The sequence below is a fragment of the Argopecten irradians genome, chromosome 8 (assembly GCF_041381155.1).
Source record: "Argopecten irradians isolate NY chromosome 8, Ai_NY, whole genome shotgun sequence".
NCBI lineage: Eukaryota > Metazoa > Mollusca > Bivalvia > Pectinida > Pectinidae > Argopecten > Argopecten irradians.
The window spans coordinates 29992113-30016007 of record NC_091141.1 but is presented as its reverse complement, the minus strand read 5'-3'; the positions used below and the strand labels follow the sequence as shown (position 1 = coordinate 30016007).

The window sequence follows — 23895 nt, the reverse complement described above, 5'->3', positions numbered from 1 at the left end:
AAATTGTCATAATTGACTATACATATCTGTGTATCCCTCTTTTACCGTATACATAGCAGACATCTATCAGTTGATACATTTATTCCTAATTGTAAGCGTTGAGCATTAATTATGTTTTAACTAATTTGAGTCTGACTTATTACTTAACACAATCATTTTTTTATTTGGTCGTTTTTTTTCTTTAATGTGAATAATCGGGCAAATGAAGGCTTAAGTCGGTAAAAATGGTGTTATCCAGTATAATTTCCTATCAACTAGAAAAATAAAATTTCCTGTTAAAATCGCTCTGTATGTGAAGAAGTTAATTAATATTACAAAATCCTAAAATGTCCTCCCGGCTGCCTATGTCCGTGTTGATATTTCCACGCAGCCTCGCTTTCAAAGAGGAGTTATTTTTGAAATGTACTAAATTTACACGGGCTTTTCCATATTTCCAATTGTCAAAACTGGACAACGTAAGCAGAACTGTCGTCTTGATATGCAAAGACTTTTGGAAGGCCAATAAACTCATTGAGACTGGTTTTCTTTGCTCGACTATTCGCTTTGAATATATATATATTATCCTCAGTACATTATCAATCCACAAATATTTAATAACCCATCAGCGTTTTGGAACACTGTCAGTGTTCCATACATACTGTTTTGACGCTTTAGTCGAGCAATTTGCAATAGAAATATAGACTATATCGGATATAAATATCACTTTGTCTACATTGTCACGTCATTTCTGAGTTATGAAAAGTCATGCTTAATATAGCTCCTGCATTTCAGTTTTATTAATAATTTCAAAACGTTTTAAAAACGCATTACATTCAAAGAAGTCAAAGGTGATGTATACTGTAGACTGCATTGATGATGTCTTGGCGAAATATCAACCCGTTTTATCGTAACGTTGTCATTTGAACGTATGATATTGACTTTTATTCTATTATGCTACACATATTAACCCAAACTAATTATCCAGACATTAATACACAGACTACATACATAAAACACCCCAAAAGTATTAAATACTGTTAATCTGAATTACTTTAAACCACCAATGGAATAATTACCGCACTATGACAAGAACCATGTAAGAACTGGTAGCCAAAGAACCGAGCATACCAGTGTTTCCCACAGTGCAACGAGAGACCGGTTCCCGTGTCACTATATGTCTCCCTCTGGGATCCGCCCCTCCCTTAATAACAGACAAAAACATAATACAATGACCATGAAAAGCTTATGATTATGTAAATAGTGTCCAATAAAAATTCCCGATATTAAAGCAAACAAATTAGTGGAATATTCCACAAGTCCTATTACTATATTTGTTGCATAAAAATCCAACAATATGCAATATAACATTGGATATTCACACAAAAATATTTGTTCCTGATAAAATAAACCTATAAATCAATCCGCTGTTGAAAGAAAAAAACAATCTCCTGGGCGTTTTGCTTTCTCTAACCTCAGAGATGTGTTTATAGTGCCGTTGCACAAAGTCGTCTGATTAGTATAGAACTGAAAACAGTGACAAACAACAAACATTCAAGGGTTTATAGATATACACCTGGTATTAACTGATTTTTTTATTTTTTTCATTAACATTGCAATAGCTCATATGCTATCAAACCTGGTTTCTATCTTTGAAGCTGTAGCTGTCCTATTGATTAGGTACACTATTTAGGCATCCCCGGATATCCAATAATTAATACACATTTTATATTTACTAAATATTGCATAACAGCAAATATTAATTATACCTAGTGTATCTTACCTATCATTCTTTATCACCGATTGATATTGGATCTTATGTATAGCCAACCGTTAAAGTAGATATAAAAATTAATCTTCTGAACGATTTAATGACACTATTATACTGTGGGGTTGTATAGGGCTCTTGTATTGTAAAGATATTCAGCTTACAGTTTGTTTCAAATGTATGAATTAATTTAAAGTTAAAATAATGATAACTTCTTAATATAATAATACATCAGAAACAAATAGCTCGTTTAGGTGATACGCTTATATATACAGATTTACCCCTCCTAACTCGAACTGGCATTGTTTTTTATAAATTGCATAGACCCGACCGTTGGTTCCGGTGTGTTCCATGAAACAAAACATTGGATAGCTCGAACCGCTAGTCGTCAAGTACCCCTCATTCTATTAACAGAAATAGGTTCCTTTCTGTCAAATACATATTAATTATACCAGGCATCTCGATTTGTCGAACAGGTGTGTGGTCTTTTATATATTTTCTTACAGCATTGTTATGTACACTTTATCATTTTTATACACTAGTTGTATTATAACAATTAATTGTTTTATCAACAATTAAAATACTGTTATAAAATAATGTTAAACACAATAGTCGATATGTCATTGGTCTACTTGGTTTATCATAATTTGAGTATTTGGCTGAATGACCTGCCTTGGATGGATACCCATTATTCCTCGAAGGAACTTTTAACTGTTTCCCTTGCAATTCGACTTAAGGATGTGTCACGGTATTATGTTCGAGTTGAATGCAGACAAATATATCATTCTTATTTTTATATACCACCCCGTACAAATACATTACATGCCGATGACTATATATACCTTCTTAATCGTTTGAACTATTTCAAAAAACAAACGTACCTTGTCCTTGATTTAATATCGTAAAGACAGCAGTCATTTTACCAACTCTTTTACCTTAACCTTCCAAGCAAATGGCCATTTTTGTAATAAGCTTTGAGACGTAATTCAATTTCCAGTAAACAATTATACTCAAGCCGCTATTGGTTTACACACGCTGTATAATACTTTCCACTAAATGTATATAGATATATCAACATTTTTATTTCAAATACAATTTAAAATCATTAATACATAATAAGAGAGTTCTCAACATATATCTGCGATATCTCAATACGTTGGGGTCAAAACGCATCAAGTCTGCACTGCAGGAAAGATATGACATGGCTGCCACATATGAAAAAACAGTGTTATACATGTCAAGTAAATAGTTATTATGATTACATTGGTGTTTTAATCTATTAGGTCTATTCACCTCAATAAGCGAACGTTTTAATGTGAACTTATGCAAACCTTATATTTTACAATATTCAGTATTGGTATTTGAATTATATGTTATTATTTTCGTTACATTTTTCACAGTATTGTATGGTTCAGTAAAACAATCGTTTTGAATTAATATATATAAAGTACTATGCATTATCAATTCTAATCGACAAGACACAGCATTGATATAAATTTAGAAAGATTAATAGATTAAACATCATAAGAAAACACTTTCTTACATGTTTTCCTGGTATTCATCAAGAAACCAGGACTAATTTCTGTATACATCACGAAAGGGTGGTATTTTTCAAATATATTAGTCTTATGCATGTTTCATCGACAAGACACATAATTAATACAGTTTTAGACTGATTAATACAGTAAACGAAAAATCATAATGCAATAAATGAAATAATCCTGTAATTCCACAAAAAAAAATCCTAGAAAAAGAATAACAGAAAAAAGCTAACCAACCAAACAAAATAAAGTTAGCTGATAGAGTAGATAATGCCATGAATCCGTAACCCTCCCCCACTCTTAATAATCCACATGTGTTTAAGGATACGTTTAACGAACTTTGATGGTTAAACAATACGTACATAACAGAAGAAATAATAATGGATAATATACTGTATATCGGTAAGCTAAATATTGCCAAAATGGCACAACAATTACATTTTAGAAAAGTAAATGAAAACGGAATTATTAAAAATGGATGATTGATATCTGTCAAAATTATTTCTCGAAGGCCATTAATACACACCGCAGCCCAAAATATGTTAAGGTACTAGAAAAAGAGATGCCTTTGATAATAAATTGAAAGTCAATATAATGAAAACTAAACAGTTAAAAGGATAAAAAAAAAACTGATTAATTTAAAATACACAATTATTTTCTGTCGATACCATTACTCGATGACCATTGAATACACACCACAGTTCAATTTTTATGGATAACGGTTCCCCCAGTTATAGCACATATAATCTAAAGTTACATGTATCCGCACCAGTTATCGTGAATAGTCTTCTGGAAATCGTATAATGATGCAGTCATATTTCCGGATGATATCATACCTTCGTGCACGAAGATAATTATTTGAACATACATTTCAATTTAAATTACCATTGATTCATGTCAAAATAGTTTTATATTGTGATATATATTAAAGATAAACTAAACAATCAGGTATGTATTATAGTATTTCCCTGGATTTATATTTCATTCCCACACTGTTTCATCTCGTTAACGTCTTATACCTCCCTTAAGTGTTTTGTATATTTCGTTTTCGTGTTTCATTCGAAATAACTACGTGGTTTATGTCATACTGCTCGGACATTCCATAAACGGAAATCTAAGAATTATTTCCAGAACACGTATACAAATTATCAACATAATGTGCTGAGATTATAAGTCATTTGTTATAATTGACAAAAGACACACCTGCGTATTGCAACATTATAAAATGGACACTATTACAACTGGTGGTATCTTAGTGAATCCTCTCCAAATTTTAGTTGATACATGTAGACGATTACGTAGGATCCCTCAAACATTCGATTGAATCGTGTTTAATTTATCTGATTATCGAATCCTACTTAGAAAAGTCACATTGGTTGTAAAGAGTGTTGTGTTGTTGTAAATGTAATGTATTACTATTGACTACAATTTGTTTTCACCTATAAACATCGTATAACTCGTCACCAAGGTTTCATACATTCCATTTAATGTTGTATTCGCGACAGTATGCACTATCAAAGAGAAGTTTCGAATATTTTGAAAGCGAAAACCAAGGAGATATTTTAGATCAATATATTTTTTCTTCTTTTCTCTTCAATCAGATAGAAGAATATTCCAAACTATTGTGAGCAAATTGCTTATTATTCTCATTTTTAAAAAAAAACTTATTGTTGTTGTCTCAATATTTAAATACCAGTCCGTTTGTATGAGTTATTTTATTTGCTTCGAAAAGATACATGAAGCTTGCAATTATATTAATCTGACCAAGTTCAAATATCTTCAATAGTTTTCAGGTTTGTCAAAGCTAAACCTAATCACTGTATGGTAACGGGATCCGGCCCTAGTTGTTTGATATCTACTTCGGGAAAAATCGTTCCCAACAAATGAGAGGGGTACCTGCTAAATCGCTTCAAAAACTCGATATTATTTCATTTGTTTATCGAAACCAATAACAAAAATAGAACAGTGAAAGCGTAAAATTCTAAAATGCCCCACAATTGTATGTGAAAATGAGAATAAGTTTCCCTTTAGTTGTATTCAAGCATTAACCTGGATTGTATTTTCGTACAAAACTGAGACAAATGCGTGAAAATATGACAATGTTTCATGATATCGGTTGCATTTCGTTAAGGTGAGATCTTGAATGAAGAATTAAACTAAAACAAAAACGATCTACCGCTATCATAAATGCATCTTTTGTGCCATAATCGATGATGTTTAGTGAGCATGTTATGATTATAGTGTACGTGTTTGTTACGCACAAAATTCAGGTTTGGTATAGTCATTAGTGTACGGTATCGTATAACAATTTGGTAAAATTTCAATCACAAACAGGGAGCCGCAAAGCGTGTCATAATCCACCGCGCTCCATAGTTGGTTGATGTGAAAACCCAAATATCAAGCTCAAAGTAAGAGTCATTAATGTACATGTATAACTTTAAGTTCGGCACATTCTTTATAGGGATACTTACAATACGCGGTATACGTATACGCATACGGATACGGGACGTATGTGACTTTACATTCTATATTTCGAAATTAAATCCACTACAAGATATCAACTCGGGTCAAGAACGCGGCATTTGTTCATGCGTGAATGCGTGAATAAAAGTGCATGTGTGAAAAAAAGTATCAAATATTTTAAAACGTGATTTTTGATCGATCAACAGGCCCTTGGCTCTATAGTTATACGGAGATCTTTATATATTTGTGACACTGTGTCGAAAATCAGCCTCGGAAGATGTTGGAAGTAAGGGATTTTATTGAATGTGTGGTAAACATAACGAAAATGATCGATCCCAGTCAAATAACGTCTTCGTATCAGTATGCGTATACGTACACCGCTTATTGTAAGTATCCCTAATAATTGGTTTTAAAGTCTTTTTTATTCCTTTTGGAAGTAGAAGTGTATTTCAATGAACCTATTCTAAGTCCACAAATAGTTTTAAATCATAAAAGTATAATAAAACTCTGGAATAGTTGATATTTTTTGCTGTTATAATAGGTATAAAAAGATAGGAAACACTCAGAACTGTTTTAAACAAGTAGCTTGACGTGAGGTTGGGAGTAAGCATGTCTGAAATATCCATAAAAGGAATATAAATATGCAACATATTATAAAAAAATCTTATGATTGTTTTTTTTTTTTTTTTTTTTTTTTTTGTTCCAGCTTTTTATAAAGTCATTATGACTAAACAATAAATAAAAGTCAATTATAGAAGAAAACGTGGGTAATAATCATTGAAGTAAATGTTGTCAAAAACGGCACAACAGTTACAATTAAAAGGACCAATAAAAGCTGATTAATTTAAATACGTAATTGAAATCCGTTGCGAATTGCGTGCATGTGAGTTGTTCAAACTACATAATTCCATCACGTACAATTTAGAGCTATATGTTGATGTCATTATCAATAATACACAATAATTTCTATGATATTTATATAAAAAATAGATAAAGACTTATTTTATGAAATAAACTTGGACGTTACATAGTTTGAAAAAAAATCGAATACACTGTTTAAACCATCTTGATGTGTTTTTCCAAAAGTGTTTTTTTTTTTTTTTTTTTCAAATATTTGTTTTCTTTTTTAAACTGCCTCGGATTCCTTCAATATTTATTCTGTGATTTTATTCGAAGTTATATAGCAGATTTAAAAAACAAATTATGATGTCTATAATAGTAAGTGGTGTTGTTTAATGTACGGGTATTATCTGTCTGTTAATCTTTATTGTCCGTTATCTAATCCTTACTTGTCTTTCAGTGTCTTCTCTTTTTGTGGTATATTTGCTTTCCACATAATAGCATTTAATCAGTATGTGATAACATATTCTTAAAGTTAATACAAATAACATGATGCATTATTAATAATAGTCATCACAATATCCTACATTATATAATTATAATATATGCCGTCATATGGTATTTGAGGTGATACTGCTTATAGCGATGAACGTTTGGCATATTCAAAAATGTTCCATTAATTTGGATATAATTGCATCGTATTAACTCTTTCACAATTTTAATATTAGTTTGTCCTATTATTTCAAATGTCTCACAAAGGAAAACAATTTTTTTTTTTTTTTATTGGGAATGGTCTTAATCCATGTTTCAGTTTACATGTGTATGAAAACATTGCGTATAAATCATGGCATTACAACCACCGTTAACATACTCAAGTTTAAAACATAAGGAACGTTTTACTTTTGTGTGTAAACGATTTATGTTCAATAAAACATAGGTATGAAAGACATATTTGATACTATCCTTGATCACTTAGTTAGCTGTCATGAAATCTATGATTTAAATAAAGTCTTTCGAATTTGGTTTATAGTAGGTTTGGTTTGAAGGTTGTGTCCTTCCTTTGGGAAAATGGAAATGCAATTCTCCATTCTACAAATTTAGTTTTAAATTCTATAAAAAAAAGTATTAACAAACTGCTTGGAAGGTTTTTTTATTTTTATTTTTTGCTATTAAGTTTTACTCGACAGTACTCCTGTAATCTCTGTTGAGATCAAGTACTCGATGGATCATTGATACACACAAAAGCCCCAATGCAAAATAGGGTATTCGAAATATAAGTGTACTTATTTATTTAATTGAAAAACTCAAGATATGAAAACTAACATATAAGGTATATACGTGATATTCTTAGCACAAAAATGGGAGACGTTTATATATTTAAAGGATACCGTACACTTTCTGATCACTCGTCATAATATTGAAAAAGATGGGTAGTTAGAAATACCCTGATACAAAATGGGAAATATGCAACATACACGGAATATAACGAATGTTATATCAACAAATTTAGGTCAAAATTATATAGAAAATCTTTATATCAACATTTTTCTTATCTGGAGACAAATACAAAAAAAATTTAATTCAGTGCTCTACTTATTTACATATGTAATATATTTAGATTTGAAATAAGAATACGTTTCCATACACCACCACAGTTTGCCAACAATTTTAACGAATAACAAAACACTTAAAATGCATCCGTTTTAATTTTAGTACTATAATAAGAGATGAGAATGATTTATCGGCAAGTACTGCCCATTACACATTTAACTGCCTAAATGATTATTGTTTACATCCACATGTGCATGCAATGAGTATACATAATCAGACCAAGAGCCCAAGGTCTGTTCTATAGGTTTCATTTTACATTTCTACAGTGTTATTTTAGTATGGTTACCAAGTTGATTTCTGCATAGTTTAATTTCCATCTATATGCAAAAACATATTAATAATTTTACAGTGAATGACATTTGTGTATTGTATACTAACTGTACTAATGTGATCATACACTGTTTGTCTGTCCTTTAAATTATTTTCTTCAATTTTTATTCATTTTATTCACTTTTGGCCAATATTGCACTCTTAAGGTACTTTCTTAATCTGTAAAACACTTAATTAGATCATTGGAAAGAGCTTCTTATTTTCCTTCCAAGTTAAAATTATATGCATCACGAAAAATTTCACACTTATGTTTCCCCCGAAACTAAAATTATTTATATTTATTTTTTTGTGTTAATTAGTTTTAAACACCAATTATTGTATCTATGTTTAACATCATTATTGCTCTTGTCGCGTGGAAGCAACTTTAAAGTTCCCCAGTTACATGTATTCGCACCAGGTGTCGTAAATAGTCTTCTGGTAACTTACTCCTACACAAATGTAGTATCATGTCACAGTCGTACCTTCATGCACTTAGATACTTTTCTCGTGTAATTTTAATTGCTTCATTAACAATAACCAAACTGCGACATCGCCAACGCATGCTCCGCAATTAAGTCCCGTTTACTTCGGTTTTGCTGGATGGATGCCCCATTCCTCTTGCAAGGGCCGTTCCATGTTTTTGCAAGTGACTTCGGTTGGTTTAACACGGGGAAGAAATTGATTCCTGTAGCATATACCACACACGTGCTCATATCAGATTTAAGATTCGAGGAACGAGCAGGACAGTCCATGCGTTCGATAAATTTACATTTGAAGTTCGTCGTCAGAAGGTTTAGTAACGCTACGTCACGACGAAATGACTTTATTTAACGCCACTTGAAAACTCAAATATCTACGCTTAATAGACTTAACATAATAGTACTTCATCTCTCAGGTCTTTGGCCCCGTAGACATGCAGTGTGAGAAATGCCTTGACCTGTAGGCATGCTCAGGCTAGACTTAAATGAGCCTGCGATCATGCGAGATGGGGACTATCCGAAGAGCGAAATCCTTTTCTGTTCTTAGACGAATCCTGACTCTGTCTCGACTTTACAATAAGCGTCGCTAAGGTGGAGGAACGACTATCAAATGGGCACTTTTCACAAAAGCCAACGTCTCGAACAACGACCGACATGACGACGGGCTATATTGTTGGTTCTGGGGCGGTATAACGTTATCAAAAGTAAAACAAACCTCCTTTGTCTTTCCGAACGAGGAATTTGACGGCCCAGAGGTACTGCAATGAAGTCCTCCGATGTCTACAATTAGAAACCGTATACTGATTTAATTCTAATGGGTGATAACTCACTCGCCCACATAGAGCTCGAGTCTGACGCCTGCATACAGAAAGAAACTATCGAACGCATGAACACTTCACCGCCATAATCTCGTGTTACAAAAAGTCATAGTTGGTTGTATACTATAGACCGCTGTTAATTATTTCTTGGGTAAATGTCTGAAACTGTCCTAATGTAAAGCTGTCATTTAGAACGTTAATAGTATTGTCTTTTATTATTTTAATGTTACACATATTAAATACCGCGACTAAATATCCAGATAAATAATATTAAGATGATATTAAGATTTTTAGGGCAAAAGATCGTCGTGCAACTGCAAAATAAATATTATCATTATACACGCTCCCTTCATCCGCATGGTCACTTTATGGTTCTATTTCAAATTTCTGAACGCGGCAAAGCAATTGCATTGATTTGACATCGGGAACAATGTAATTTTGACTTCAAGCAAATATCTATTTTTCTAATGTTTTTTTTTTACTGTGAAATAAAAGGACATACTGATTGCCTCCCATCTGATTCAAAGAAGGCAAAAGCTGATATGATATAAAACACTCGATTTCCAGAGAAAGTGTTAATGATCTACGTTTTTAGTACCTTTACCTTAAAACATATTACATTCCATACACTGTTGTTATTCAATTATACTACAAATCCTAACACTGACCAATCGCCCAAGCATAATATTACGATGATATCAAAGACTATCTACAGGAAAACAATAACTTTCCAAAACTGGAAATGAAGTATGACTATATACATTTCACTCGTTCTTATGGTTCTTCCATTTTGAATTATTAATATGGATAATCAGTGCAATTTCACTTATATTATTCAATAATCAGTAACCTATTTGACCTATTTACTAAATATCGCTTAGCGCCAATAAGTAATGCTAAATGTTGTATTTTCCTTTATATTGACACTCTTCATTATCGATGTATGTTAGATTGTATTGTATATAGCCTACCTTTAAAGTAGATATACAAGGACTTATCTAATGACACTATTATGCAGTGGTGGTTGTTTATGTTATCAGGCTATTGTCATATTTTACATAATATTCATGTTACATTCTTTAAATTAACAATAATTTATTATCTAACGTAATATATTAGTGCATAAGAAAAAAAACTCTGTATTGGTGATATGCTAATATATTACCAGTATTGACCCCTGTTAACTCGAACTTGTTTTCTCTTAAAAAATTAGCAATGCTGATATTAATTAATTCATTAATTCGAAAACCTAAATATAACTTTCCTAGGGCAACTGTTCTAGCATACTTATTTATATTATCAATATGTAAAGACCACTGGAAAAATTAAAATTTGGTGATATATAATTGGATGTATTACAAACAAAATTTAAGCGAAATGTACCTGAATAAATTAAATAGATTAATGGGGTTGAGTTATGATAGAAGAGATAATTTGAAAAACCCCAAATAGAAATGCCTTAGTAATACATGGCGTGAAAAGTATATTTGACACATAATATACTTTTTTCCGAACTGGTAAGAATAATAACCTAAACTCTATTATGAAAAAATTTGGTAACAATTCGCTATTCTTCTTAAGTTATGAATTTTCTAATTCTCTATATACAGATACATAATATTGAAGAGATCCCAGCGTTTTTATTTAAACAAATACTACAGCTGTTGGATTAAATATAGCTCACATGATGGCGAAAATGCTTTTACACCAACCTTACGGCTGCATTAAAGAGACAATTGGTGGGTAACACCAAGCAATTACTTACGAGAGGTAAAACTATTATTTATTAAAAATAGGCATCAACTGTAATATGATACAACTACAGATATTTATTTGATGCATAACTGGGAAAAAAATACTGATGCTAGCATCTAGAGAAAAACTAGCGTTTGTCAAAGCACAAAATGGATCTTCTGTCATTATTCAAATTAAAAAAATACATTTCCGAATAACATGGTATAGCCTAAACAAATGAATTCACACAATTAGAGAACAGAGCACAGTACATCAATTAAGATGAAATTCAAGTATTGAATGTGGATATACATACACGCAATTTTTCATATAAAACCTTACCTTAAAAATCATAAGATAGAAAAAAACAAACCTATTAGAAAAAATGGTTGAATATCATTGACGAATGATGATATCACATGAGTTTTGCGAAATTTTGAAATTTAATTTAAAAAATTACATGACAATTCAGAAAAATTTTCAAATGGGAAATTGTATCTACATTTCATAATAAAATTCAAACTAGTAAGATAAAATCTGAATAAGGTGGAGAATAGAAAAATTCGGGATGTTGTGTCCATATTGTGAATAAGATGGTGTGCGTACACCACACATTATTACCATAGAATGCACACACGTTGAAATGATTAGGGAAAAATCTGACATATGATATCTTCACATATAATTATAGGAATTTTTTATAAATGTACGATCTCTTAAATATAAAGTTTTGGGTTTTTATTCCCCCCGTAAAATAAGATGTTTAAACAATGTTTTTTTTTTGCTGTGCGCTTGCATGATACATCATATTTAAAACTTTTTCCTATGAGTCAGGTGACAAAAAGGCAAAAAATGTCTTGTCATATGTAGTTTGTTTATATCATGACTGACACATTTTATATATCATAAGAAATTTCAGTCAACTTGGTCTATTTATAATTAGCTTGCATTGTGATACAAATTGAATAATTTAAAGGGTTCAGCTGCAAAATTTGAAACTATCCACATTGATATACACCGATCATAGTCTGTAGTATCATACAACACGATCTATCTTTAGAAAAATAAATCCAAATGGCATTGGATACACTTGAAATAACACAAACTGCAAATGCGGGGCGATAGTGTCCACAGGCACTTTTATGAATATAATCAAAGTGATGCTGAAAATGAAATAGAAAGCCCCAAATCAAATTAACTTATAGTTGGTCAATAATCATTTAGATTTTTAAACTGATATTTAATTTTGTATTATTTCTTATGAATCTACATTTTGTTGCATATATGTCTAAATTGGTTAAATTCTCTGTTGATGTAATACTTTTGTTACTCATTAATTGGTATTAATCTGTAAACCGGATCTTTGGATCTTTGTCCTAAGAAAGTATGTTTTTGTCACTAATACAGTTTATACCCCTATATTTTTGTAACTTTGGTATCCTTAGACCTGCTGGATTATGAAAGAGTTAATATTAAACATGTATAAGAGCAGCCATGGCTAGTGTGAAAGCTTATCTAGCTCACCCAGGACCCTGTGTTTACCTAGATATGGTATAGCAACCAATACAAACATGGTATTTTGGAAAAGGTCTCATATTTATAATGAAAATAGAATTAAGATGCTTCACTTAAGACTTTGAAATAGTAAGACAACAATGTTTATACTTTACCACCCAAGTGGTAGACTATAGCCTAGCTTAAGATGACCAAGTGTAGACAGCCAACAAGGTGGATACTGTACATGTGTATATCGCGTGAAATTAATGGACTTCCGGGTGGTATGATGAGGTTTAACCACCCTTGAAATATAATGTATCCGACTACATAAATTCTGTAGGTACGTAAAGGCCTAGCTATGTATGAAACGTGGGAATGGTGAAATGGTATTCTCACTTGCTGTGAGAGGACAGTCTACATTTATAATATGATAACTCTGCAATATAATGTATAAACCTTATTATGGTAAGAAAAATAATAATATAATAAATTGCACTGGTTCCCCGACCGTTGGTCTCGCCTGTGTAAAGTTATGCCCATGGATATCTCGAACCGCTGGTCAGTCATAAACCTCTCTCTTCCACAATAACATAAATAACACCCTCCATGCCAATCTAAAACATATATTATTTAAACCATACATATCTGGTTTTTTCGACAGGGTGAAATGGCATTTAAATTGATATTAACAGAAATGTTATGTTCATTATAAACTCCATTTTGTCTACACTAGTTTCTAGTCATAGATAAATACCTTGTTTTAGCAATAATTAAAATATAACTTGTTACATACAAAAGTCGATAATGTCATTGGACAAACAATGTTAAGCAATAAATTTAATATTTTACTAAAAATGTCATACCACAGGTTGACCTCTAAATTACCATATGGATTCTGCGATTTTATTAACGAGAGTTCGTTTGCTAGTTCGACTGAGTGCATGTGTTGGATGGCTGTATAGTGTATTGAGTTTGATCGCAGGACAAATAATCACATCTTAAGTTTATATATACTCTACGACCTCATACATATACCATGAACATGAACAGCTAACTATATATACCCTCATTCTATATCGTTTACATTATTACTAAACAAACGCAACAATAACCATTTTTAGTTAAGATCTAATCAATATAGTACATCACAAAGTCCCAATGCAAAAAACAATCCAATATTTTTCAATACGTATAAAGAATCTTGAATTACATATTAGGTATTGTTTCGCATGCAGAATAGCACTGACAATAAGATATCAAATAATTGCATAATATATCGTATAGTGTAATATCATATTACAATTTTCCAAAGAAAACTGAATCACATTTATTCACCATGAAAGGGATTTAATATAAAAAAATCGATTAAATATCAACATATTCCACTAATAATCAAAATAAAACATAACTAATGTAATTATGAGTCATTGGTTGATTCTAGATATAACAATTTAGCACACCGTAAAAACGTAAGTAAAATTACACAAACTCCAAAATATAACCAATAGTATTAATGTAGACACACAATAATTTTTTTGAAATAGTAAACCTTTATAATACATTAATTTCTAAATAGTCAATCTCTCAGAACAGTCAAAATATATTTCCCCCATTTGCAACTTGGCAATTTTTAAATAAACATTTTATTAACATGTCATGTAACCTACTGTGGATATCATTTGTGTCACCCTATAGCCTATGGTTGGATATGATAAGGACAGGTATCGAGACTCATTTATAAGTTTGTCGGAAATTGAGATATAGTTTTAAAAATATCTGACTGATATTTTATTTTCTAATATTACCTGTGATCGGAAGTTTTGTTAATATTACAAGATTTCCATTACATTACTGACTTCACCATCTTTTCCAGTTTTAATACTAACCACGCTACGTACTGTATGGTTTGCTAAAAATCAGACAAACACCCGACCGCACACTGTTATGTGATCATACATATACGTTTCACATCTTTTGAAATAACTAATTGATAAACTGTTCGCTGCCATCGGTTATCTTTGAATTTTCTTAATGATAAAAGGCTCTTCTTCTCGCATAATTTATGTAGATGACAATTTGAGTTAATGATATTAATTGATATTAAGTGGTGTCCCTGTTTGTTCCTCGTCCGTATAAGCATCAAACGTATTTTATCCCCCTGAAATACAGGAAAAACTATTCGTTATTCGTAATCGTATTGTGTAACTTTCTTGTCTCTTTGTATAACCTTTTGTGTTTTTCTGCTTTAATGCTTTTTATAAGTTCATCTTTGCAATTATCAATTCAGAGCATTCCAACTTTTTAAAAAAAATCTAGAATACACTATATCTCGAACAATGTTTAAAACAATTGTCTTTATCTATATTAGAAAAAAATAATGTTTTTGTCATTTTGTAAATCCTGTCGGAAATTAAAACAGTTTATTACCTAAACATGTACAGTATAACACGAATCAACATATTAACTTCTAGCTCGAATCGGCACTAGACTGTTGGAAATAGTATATTAACTAATATCAATAAAATTTATTGAAAATGAAAGTATCGGATCTTTAAATGCTAATACAGTACCATGATTGTTTTAACCGTTTATTAATTAATATAATTGGATTTACCACAACTGTAGTATCATGTCTTCGCGTTCAAAGTAACATTAACAGTAGCAAAGCACTGCAAACATGTCGGTCGATCTGGATAATGACAACTTAACTTGCTAGTATCCACATAAGGCCGATCTCTTTAAGATATGGTACCCAATGGTAATGTAATCTATTCGTAAAAAAAACTGAAGTAACATATTTAAAAAATAATGTTGATAATGTTTGAGACATCAGCAATGAGGATAGAAGCCTTATCGTTTGTTCAACTTGAAACCACGTGAATCGTACTCAGAACGACGAATATTTTAGTAAATATTTTGATATATACGTTTTACCTGTGAATGATACTGTTTCATGTCTTGGTATTACCTGTCTATTTTACCTTTATTGGCTGCTATCTAATCCTTACATGTCTTTCCTTTCAGAGGGTGAGTACCTTGCTACATGTACACGGTGATGTATTAGATTTTTTTTGCCTCTGTCCTCTTAGTGCTGTATTTGTCCCCAAAAATCTGTATTTAGAATTTATCTATAATTATTGGTCATGCTACTTACGAGATTATTTTATATGACGATTAATACTTTCTGTTTCCTATTTTCATCACAGAATACATGCTGTGAATATACTTATGACATGAACACGTCAAATATTCAGAAGAGAAAAAAACTATCCACATTATGTACATATGGTACATGTGACATAGTTACAGTAAAGTTAAGAAGACTGTATAACATTTAAGTATCGGATTATGTACCCATTAGAACTGAGATAACCTCAAAAGAAGTATCAGTGGCTCAATTACCTGATATATCAATATATTACTATGGCACTACTATACTATTAGTCTGTATATTAATGAATTATCTCCCTTATACAGTTATTATAAAAACATATCAATATGACATTTATTCTTAGACTATCTATAGGAGTAAAATACATGACATATTAATAATATTTCTATTTGATACTTACCTTATTTGTTTAGTTAATGAGGATAGTAGCCAATTGTTTGTTCCGCTTCACAACCATTTTAAAACTGATCGCAATATAAACCACACGGGGCAACATTTGTGAATTGCACTCAAAACGGCAAAATTTTGTCAAACAACACGTAAGATTCCCGAGAAATAAATTAAAATAAACGTGTGTCAATTCATTCTAAGCGTAACAAACTTCAGTACACTGCCTTTGTAACATAGAACAAAACTGAAAACAAACTGTCCACTCACATGACAGCTTGTATACATTGTATACAGTAAATATCGTTAGCTGAATTCCAAAATGTTTAGAAATTAATAGAATCATACATAGGTCTGTCATGTGGACAGGGATATCTCAACCCGAGGCTTGCCCATAATTGACGGCCAAAAACTTTTACGAGGGTTCAAATACTTGACACTTGACAGATCCATGTTTGATTATTTATCTCTCATATTGCAAAAAAAACTAACTTATTTAGAATTATTTAATAGTGTCGACATTAAGTCATAAAGCGTCATGAAAATTTAATGAAATTCTCGACAATACTCTCTGTATGTATCGATGACGTCATTGTTAAGCGCTTGTGAGCTGTCTTTCCACTACCTTAGTAAAACAAAGTTATCTTTTCCCCGTCAACCCGGGACTACCCTGTCAAGTATCGGAGGTTATATTGAAGGATAACTTTGAGCAGAGTATCGCAATGATTTTTAACTCAAATACATGATTTTCATTTAACGAGTTCAATAAGATAGCATAGCACACGCCTCGATGTGGATACTATAGAATGTCTATAAATTATGTTACACTTTCAAAGTTCAATGTTGTCATTAATACAGCACGTAAACACCAGGATTTCATCTCGAAAAATCAGCAATCATACATTTTATATTTTGATTAACAAACAGCTTAACAAACAAATCAAGGTAAACCTTAGAAACGATTTTCACAAAAGACACAACATTTAAAAAATGTAGTTAAAACGACGTTATCCTTGATATTTGAGCAACATTTGAATAGTAGATTTGTTCTTATTTTATAATGCTTAATTAATGCATTGGGACTATGTTCTGGTGATGGTGATTATGTTCTGTACTTCTGGTATTACTCACACAGAAAAGTCTTGTGTTGTTTAGTACTTGAGCATTACATGGCCAAAAACAATGTTTTAGAAAGTATAAAACAATGCACTGTATAATGTAATCTGGACGTATCAGATGTTACTCTTCTGTCTACCACGGCAATCATGCAATATTTCATATCAATTTGTACGTCATAATTTAATATGGTATGGTATTATGACACATCTGTGATATGTATAACAAGGTCGAAAACTATGTCTGAACAGGATAGTCATGTCACAATATAATCCATGACGCACATGCATCAGTCGTATGTACCGATGTTTTGTTTTGAAAAAACTGACGTTTAGAATTGTGCAATACCCGCCACCTGTATTAGTGACACATTCTAAAATGCTAGATTACTATTAAACAATAATTATATAGCAAACAGATCTATAACAGCAGATCATCTAATATTACGTGTTGTAACATTGATAAATAGGCATAAAAGTGCAACACTCAAGTAGACAACCACTTAAGGATTATGTACTGTTGGAATTAAAAATGTCATTGAAACAATATCGTAACACATTTTCTGGTAATTTATATTGTAAAGCATGCGCAGGTAAAACAATTAATCAACTTTAATATGATTTATCTTTTACATCCGTTAGCGAATTGCAATCATAACAAATAGCATTACCTACAATTTTCTCAAAATTAAGTTTGTTTCCGTTCAAAATGTAATGTGTGGTATTAATTGCAAACCATCAAAATCAATTTCAGTCACTTTTGTCGTCTATACGAATTGAAATGATGTATCCCAATGACCGGAAACAGAAACAGAACATCAAAGTATAACCACGTAACCTAGTGGTTCGTCCTTAGAAAGGGTTACAATAAATATTTGTAATGGTACACATATAATAATTTGTACCTATTTGCCTGCTTATTTTACGTTTCCTAGAAAATCACTCTAATATGATGAAAATGCCTCATGTCGAATTCCCTATATTACGAAGATTTATCATGTGTTTTCAGAATGACATGTTTGCTACACCAAGTTTACGTCACCGATGCCAATTTATAAGAGGAACCGAAATGATAATGAATAAACTGGTAGTAATTATCTATGTGGTATACATGATAACTGATGTAACAATCAGATCATTTATGATGTAATGATATTCAACTTATATCCATATATTACTCAGGTAATATATTTGCACTTTGAACGTAACTAACCTTCTTCCAATCAAACTGTTGACAAAGAGCTTTCAATTGTATATTTTAATTGCAATGAATTAAAAAAAAACTCTCAAGATTGCGACCTATTGAAATAAAAGCATGAACATACAAAACTCAATTTCTTTGCTTCAATATATGTGGTCAGTTACCGTGAATTGTAGTGATAATGTATCAGACAGGTATATGTAGATATGTAATGTACCAAAGGGAGATAAATTCCCACTTAACACTTAAATAAGTACACACGTTAAGTCTAGGAATACCTTAATCTGTCATTACAGTTACACATTGTCAATACGATCGATATCAACATGTTCCATTGCATACATAGCTAAATATGAGAACGTAATCGAAATTGTAATTGATTATTAAATCCAACCATTAAATGAATATGACTTTACTCCCTTTTTCGCCATTAGAACAACCGTATCAATAATTTGCATTACATCCGAAATGCGAAATGGTATGATGATAATTTGCCATTGTTGGATGTACTTAATAACACGTATCATCATAGACACCATTACTATACCACATGCTATGTTAACCTGAAATGGGACGCTACCAAGGATAACTCGTAAATAGCGACATTGTTATAGTCCCCTACCGAAACTACCTAGACATAAAAAGGAACATAATATCTTTACTACTTGATAATGCTAATGATGTCACTGAATTAAACCAACAAAATAAAATACAACTTTTGATTGCAGTATATTTCAACGTTTAGTTACTACAATAAAAATGAAGACTTATTTATATTTACATTATCACAAAATGCATATATCTTTCTTTATTTTTAATTTAGTTGTACCGGTGCCCGAAATGTAAGGTAAGAACATTTTGTAGTTATGGTTAGTTTAGCATTTAGGACTCAGTGTATAAGGTAATGTGTATAATATAAATGATCAGAAATGCTACCGTTCATAACGTCTCTTTTCGTTATTTCGTTTCTTTCAAAACCCGTTTCAATATCACAGTGTTACCCGGGGTTACTCAGATACATTTCGAGTCATAACAAGACTTGATGAGGTATTTGCATCAGTAAGTCGGGGTAGCTTTATTACATGTCTTTACGGCATACTCATCTTCGGACGTCAGGATATACTTTCGCAGGTGAATGTCATGGATCTCGTCGTGATTAGCTTAAACAATTCACAGAGATATGACACGACGTAATTATACTATGCAATACTTATCTAATATATATCGTCATTAGATTAAAATTATATCCTTTATACTGCAGTCTGTAGTGATGAGTTTTGCAAAAAATGAGGGCAAAAAAGTACAATACATATTTGAGACATATGGTTACAACTACTTCCGAAATCGAAGTATATTTAATAACCGGATTCTTTCTGATCACTAAGAAATATACCACCACCAGACGCTCGACGCTAATCAGTTTCGAATCAGACTTTTCAATATAAAATCACAAATAGCACTTTGCGGTGACGGTTTTTGATCAAAGGTATCAAAATAGCGAAATAGCTGGTATATTCCTATTAAATAACTGATTCAAACTTTTAATTAGATGGAACGTTTAATCGATAGTTTGACATTTTAATGTATTCATTAGTATTGGTAACAAGGGAAATGTTACACCATTTGTACTTATCGATGCCATTTGCTGACATGTGTTGTTTGTAAATGTTTACTGTGTAAAAAAATGTTTAAATTGCATTTTCCTGTTTGATATCCAATGATATTATAAATCCAATATAAATGTAATTCAGTTTACATTTACAAATACATAATCATGTTACGTGTTACAGTCGGGACAAGAGACACAGAACACTTACTTAGATAGAATGATGGTAGAGATATTCATATGATATAATGACAACTTTTAATACCTTACTTAAAAACGTATAAAGTAATTGTATGACTGAACAATATTCAGCATTTGAGATTATAATATAAATGCATCGATGTTTTAAATATACCGTTGTATATGGTAGTATAACCATAAGCTATCTTCAGATTAATAACTATTATTCATCTTTGTGTAATGTTGTTTCAAAATTTCAATTGCAATAGGTATTATTTGACAGGCTGGTCATTTATTTCCTGTTTCCGATGACACTTGCTGACGGGTGCTGATTATAAACGTTTTACTCGCATTTTATCACAAAACGTGTATATGATAATGTAAATATAAGTGATCAACTGTTACCAAATGGTATTATATACGCAATATGAAAGTAATTTGGTGACAGATACATAATCATGTCGCTCGCTATCAACATTTGGTCTGACAATGACAATATTACATGGCTACGTTTTAGTTTTCCCTTTTTGATTTACATCAAAGGGATCCAATTTGTCAACATCACTAATACCATCACGTATCTTCTGCTTTAGCACGAGTTTTTTGCAAGATGATGAAGCGGTGATATCCAACCAGATCAAAACCAAGACAATGTATCATCAGCCTACACCACCTATATGGCATTGTGTGCAGGAAATATACTTTGTCTGTGTGGGGCTATGTGTTAGCCCTACAATTATTAGGGTTTTTTTAAATTTTTTTTTCGTATTTTTCAATATGATCGTTTTGTGTTTTTGTTCTTGTTTCCTAAGTGTGTTGCGGTTGTATTGTTGTTTGTTGTTGTATTTAATCTGCACATATATAAATTCTGAGTAGGCCTACCATAGGCAGGATTTATCTATTCATATTAACCGTAACAGTTGTGTTATCAATATGCCGATTTCTCTGATTGGCACATCAGACTGCATACATACATGTATATACTATTCGATAACACTGTATATTAATGATACTAAATTTCGACCTGTTTCCATGTAGATACGATGCGTTTACAACACAATGAGCCTATATCAACCGAGGCCGAAACCTTAATGTAATGTCACATTTTGTGGGTCAATAAGTCACCGTATCCACCTGGAAACATGTCGATACTTCTAACATACAGTTATTGTTTTGAGGCTGGTAGAATCGGAATGCGTTACCGCTGAATCAGTATCCCGTCTGGCATTTTGTTCGTTCTTTTGAATTCAATAATCGCACTAATCTTGGTTTCTTCCATTCTATGCTGCAGACTACAATAGGTTAATATGGCGTCATGATTATTTTTGAACGCCCTTAACTCTATATTGAAGTACAATTTAACGTGAAAAGTGAAAAAAAAAACGTCACGTCTGAGAGGATATGTCCCGCAATCTATTTTTGACACAGGATGCTGGACTCAAAAGAGATATCTGGATCAGTCCAGTTACCTCACGTGCCTTTTGCCGCTGATTTCGGGGTCTTGTATTTGATATATTTCTAAGAAACCTACCAACCAATTAAATACCAGCAAAAAATCAATCTAATAAATAAACAAAATATTGAATATCGATGCGTTTGCAAATAACTTATTGTCAAATATTCTGTGTCTGTAACTTTATTGATGTTACTGTTCGTATATTTGCATGTTTGTGATGAATTGTAAATTGCAATTACAATGTGTTATTGACTTATTGTATACATTTCCATATACATGTATTTTTATTTACTCACACTGACCAAACGTCTACTTGATTTACGTTATTAGGCTGATAAAAAGCAAAGTATATGTAGTCTTAAATTTTTGATTGAAGGGGTGAATAATTGACTAAACATAATCTGATTATTCTATTATTATACATTGGTAACTAGTTAATAACTGGTAGTATGTGAGAAAACACATATATATATATATATATATGCACACGTTAACACAACAAAGTTGATATATATGCAATATCACCCATATGTTTTCATTTGACGAGTCAGATCGCACTCGTGTGAGGGACATTTCCGGAGTGTGCGTAAACAATCTCAAATGATATTTTCAAATTATGACACGTCAGATCGACACATATGGATGTTTTTACCCAGTTACCCTTAAGCTTGTGACTTTTTAATGAGTTTTTAAACGTAAGCGGATATCGTATCGCTTTAGATATTTATCTGTTGGTATCTAGTTTCCAGATAATTATAATTATAAATCAATGTTTATTATTATTTTGTCAATAACGTGACAGTTCATGTAGCCTGTATTATGCATAAACTTCTTAGTATCTAAACATCGATTTAACATGTAATTAATAATTTGTCAAAGTGTTTTATAACAATTAATACACAAAAAAACGTCCATAACAATATTTCTCAACACAGTCACTACGTCAAAGTACGTCATACATTGCTTCAAAAATATGGTGGAGGTCAATATCAATAACGTATGTCATACTAAAATTAACTGAAAGCAAATTTTGTAGTAAGAGAAGGAAAATATAAAAGTATTATAGATGCAATAAAAAGTTAGCATTGAATGCCCAAGAAACATAAACATGTCTGTGATGACCAGTTTATACTGGTATTGTCGTTTTCTTCCTTAGGCCTGATATATTGCTATTGTTTAGTCGGACGCATGTATAACATCAGTTTAAATTATTCGGATGAATGTGTCTCATATTAGACGAGTAGATTAATTTACAGTTTGTTTCTGAAAGCATTGGCTAGCGCCAGATTTTCTGTAACGCGGGATAAAATTTCGATCGGACGATCGAGAACAATGTTTAGTAAAATGACTCGTTTTCACGTAAGTGTTAGGTTGTACCTTTAGAAAGTCTAGTTTGCTATGCTTTTTTAATAGTTAACACATTTTCAATAACTTTAAATGAATGAATCATTATATTTGCTGGTAGATTAAATGAATTGATAATGGTAAAATGCCTTTGTGTGATTTTTTACTCAATTCACTCTGCGAATAGAAACAGAGCCTCATATAGTCATGTTTTCACTGATCACAAAGGTTCGTTTAATCGTTGTCTGTGGCACTTTTGAAATAAATATATGCCATTATGCTTTCTATCAACTTCTTTCAAAAATGTTTAAAATAAATAATGGAATACAAAACACACAGCATGTTTTCTAACATTATTTAGAAACATAAATTGTTATGGCTTTTGCTTGGTAAGACAG

The 23895-nt window shown here is 31.5% G+C and overlaps 1 protein-coding gene and 1 long non-coding RNA gene across 2 annotated transcripts in view; both read left to right on the top strand.

Annotated features, from left to right (window-relative positions):
* The window catches only part of LOC138329825 (tropomyosin-like), a 1360115-nt gene that overhangs the window by 272762 nt on the left and 1063458 nt on the right, over positions 1-23895 (top strand). The window lies entirely within an intron of this gene.
* LOC138330078 (uncharacterized) lies at positions 18109-23643 on the top strand. Its single transcript, XR_011209520.1, has 2 exons — positions 18109-19758; positions 21291-23643. It is a non-coding gene; the product is annotated as an uncharacterized lncRNA (long non-coding RNA).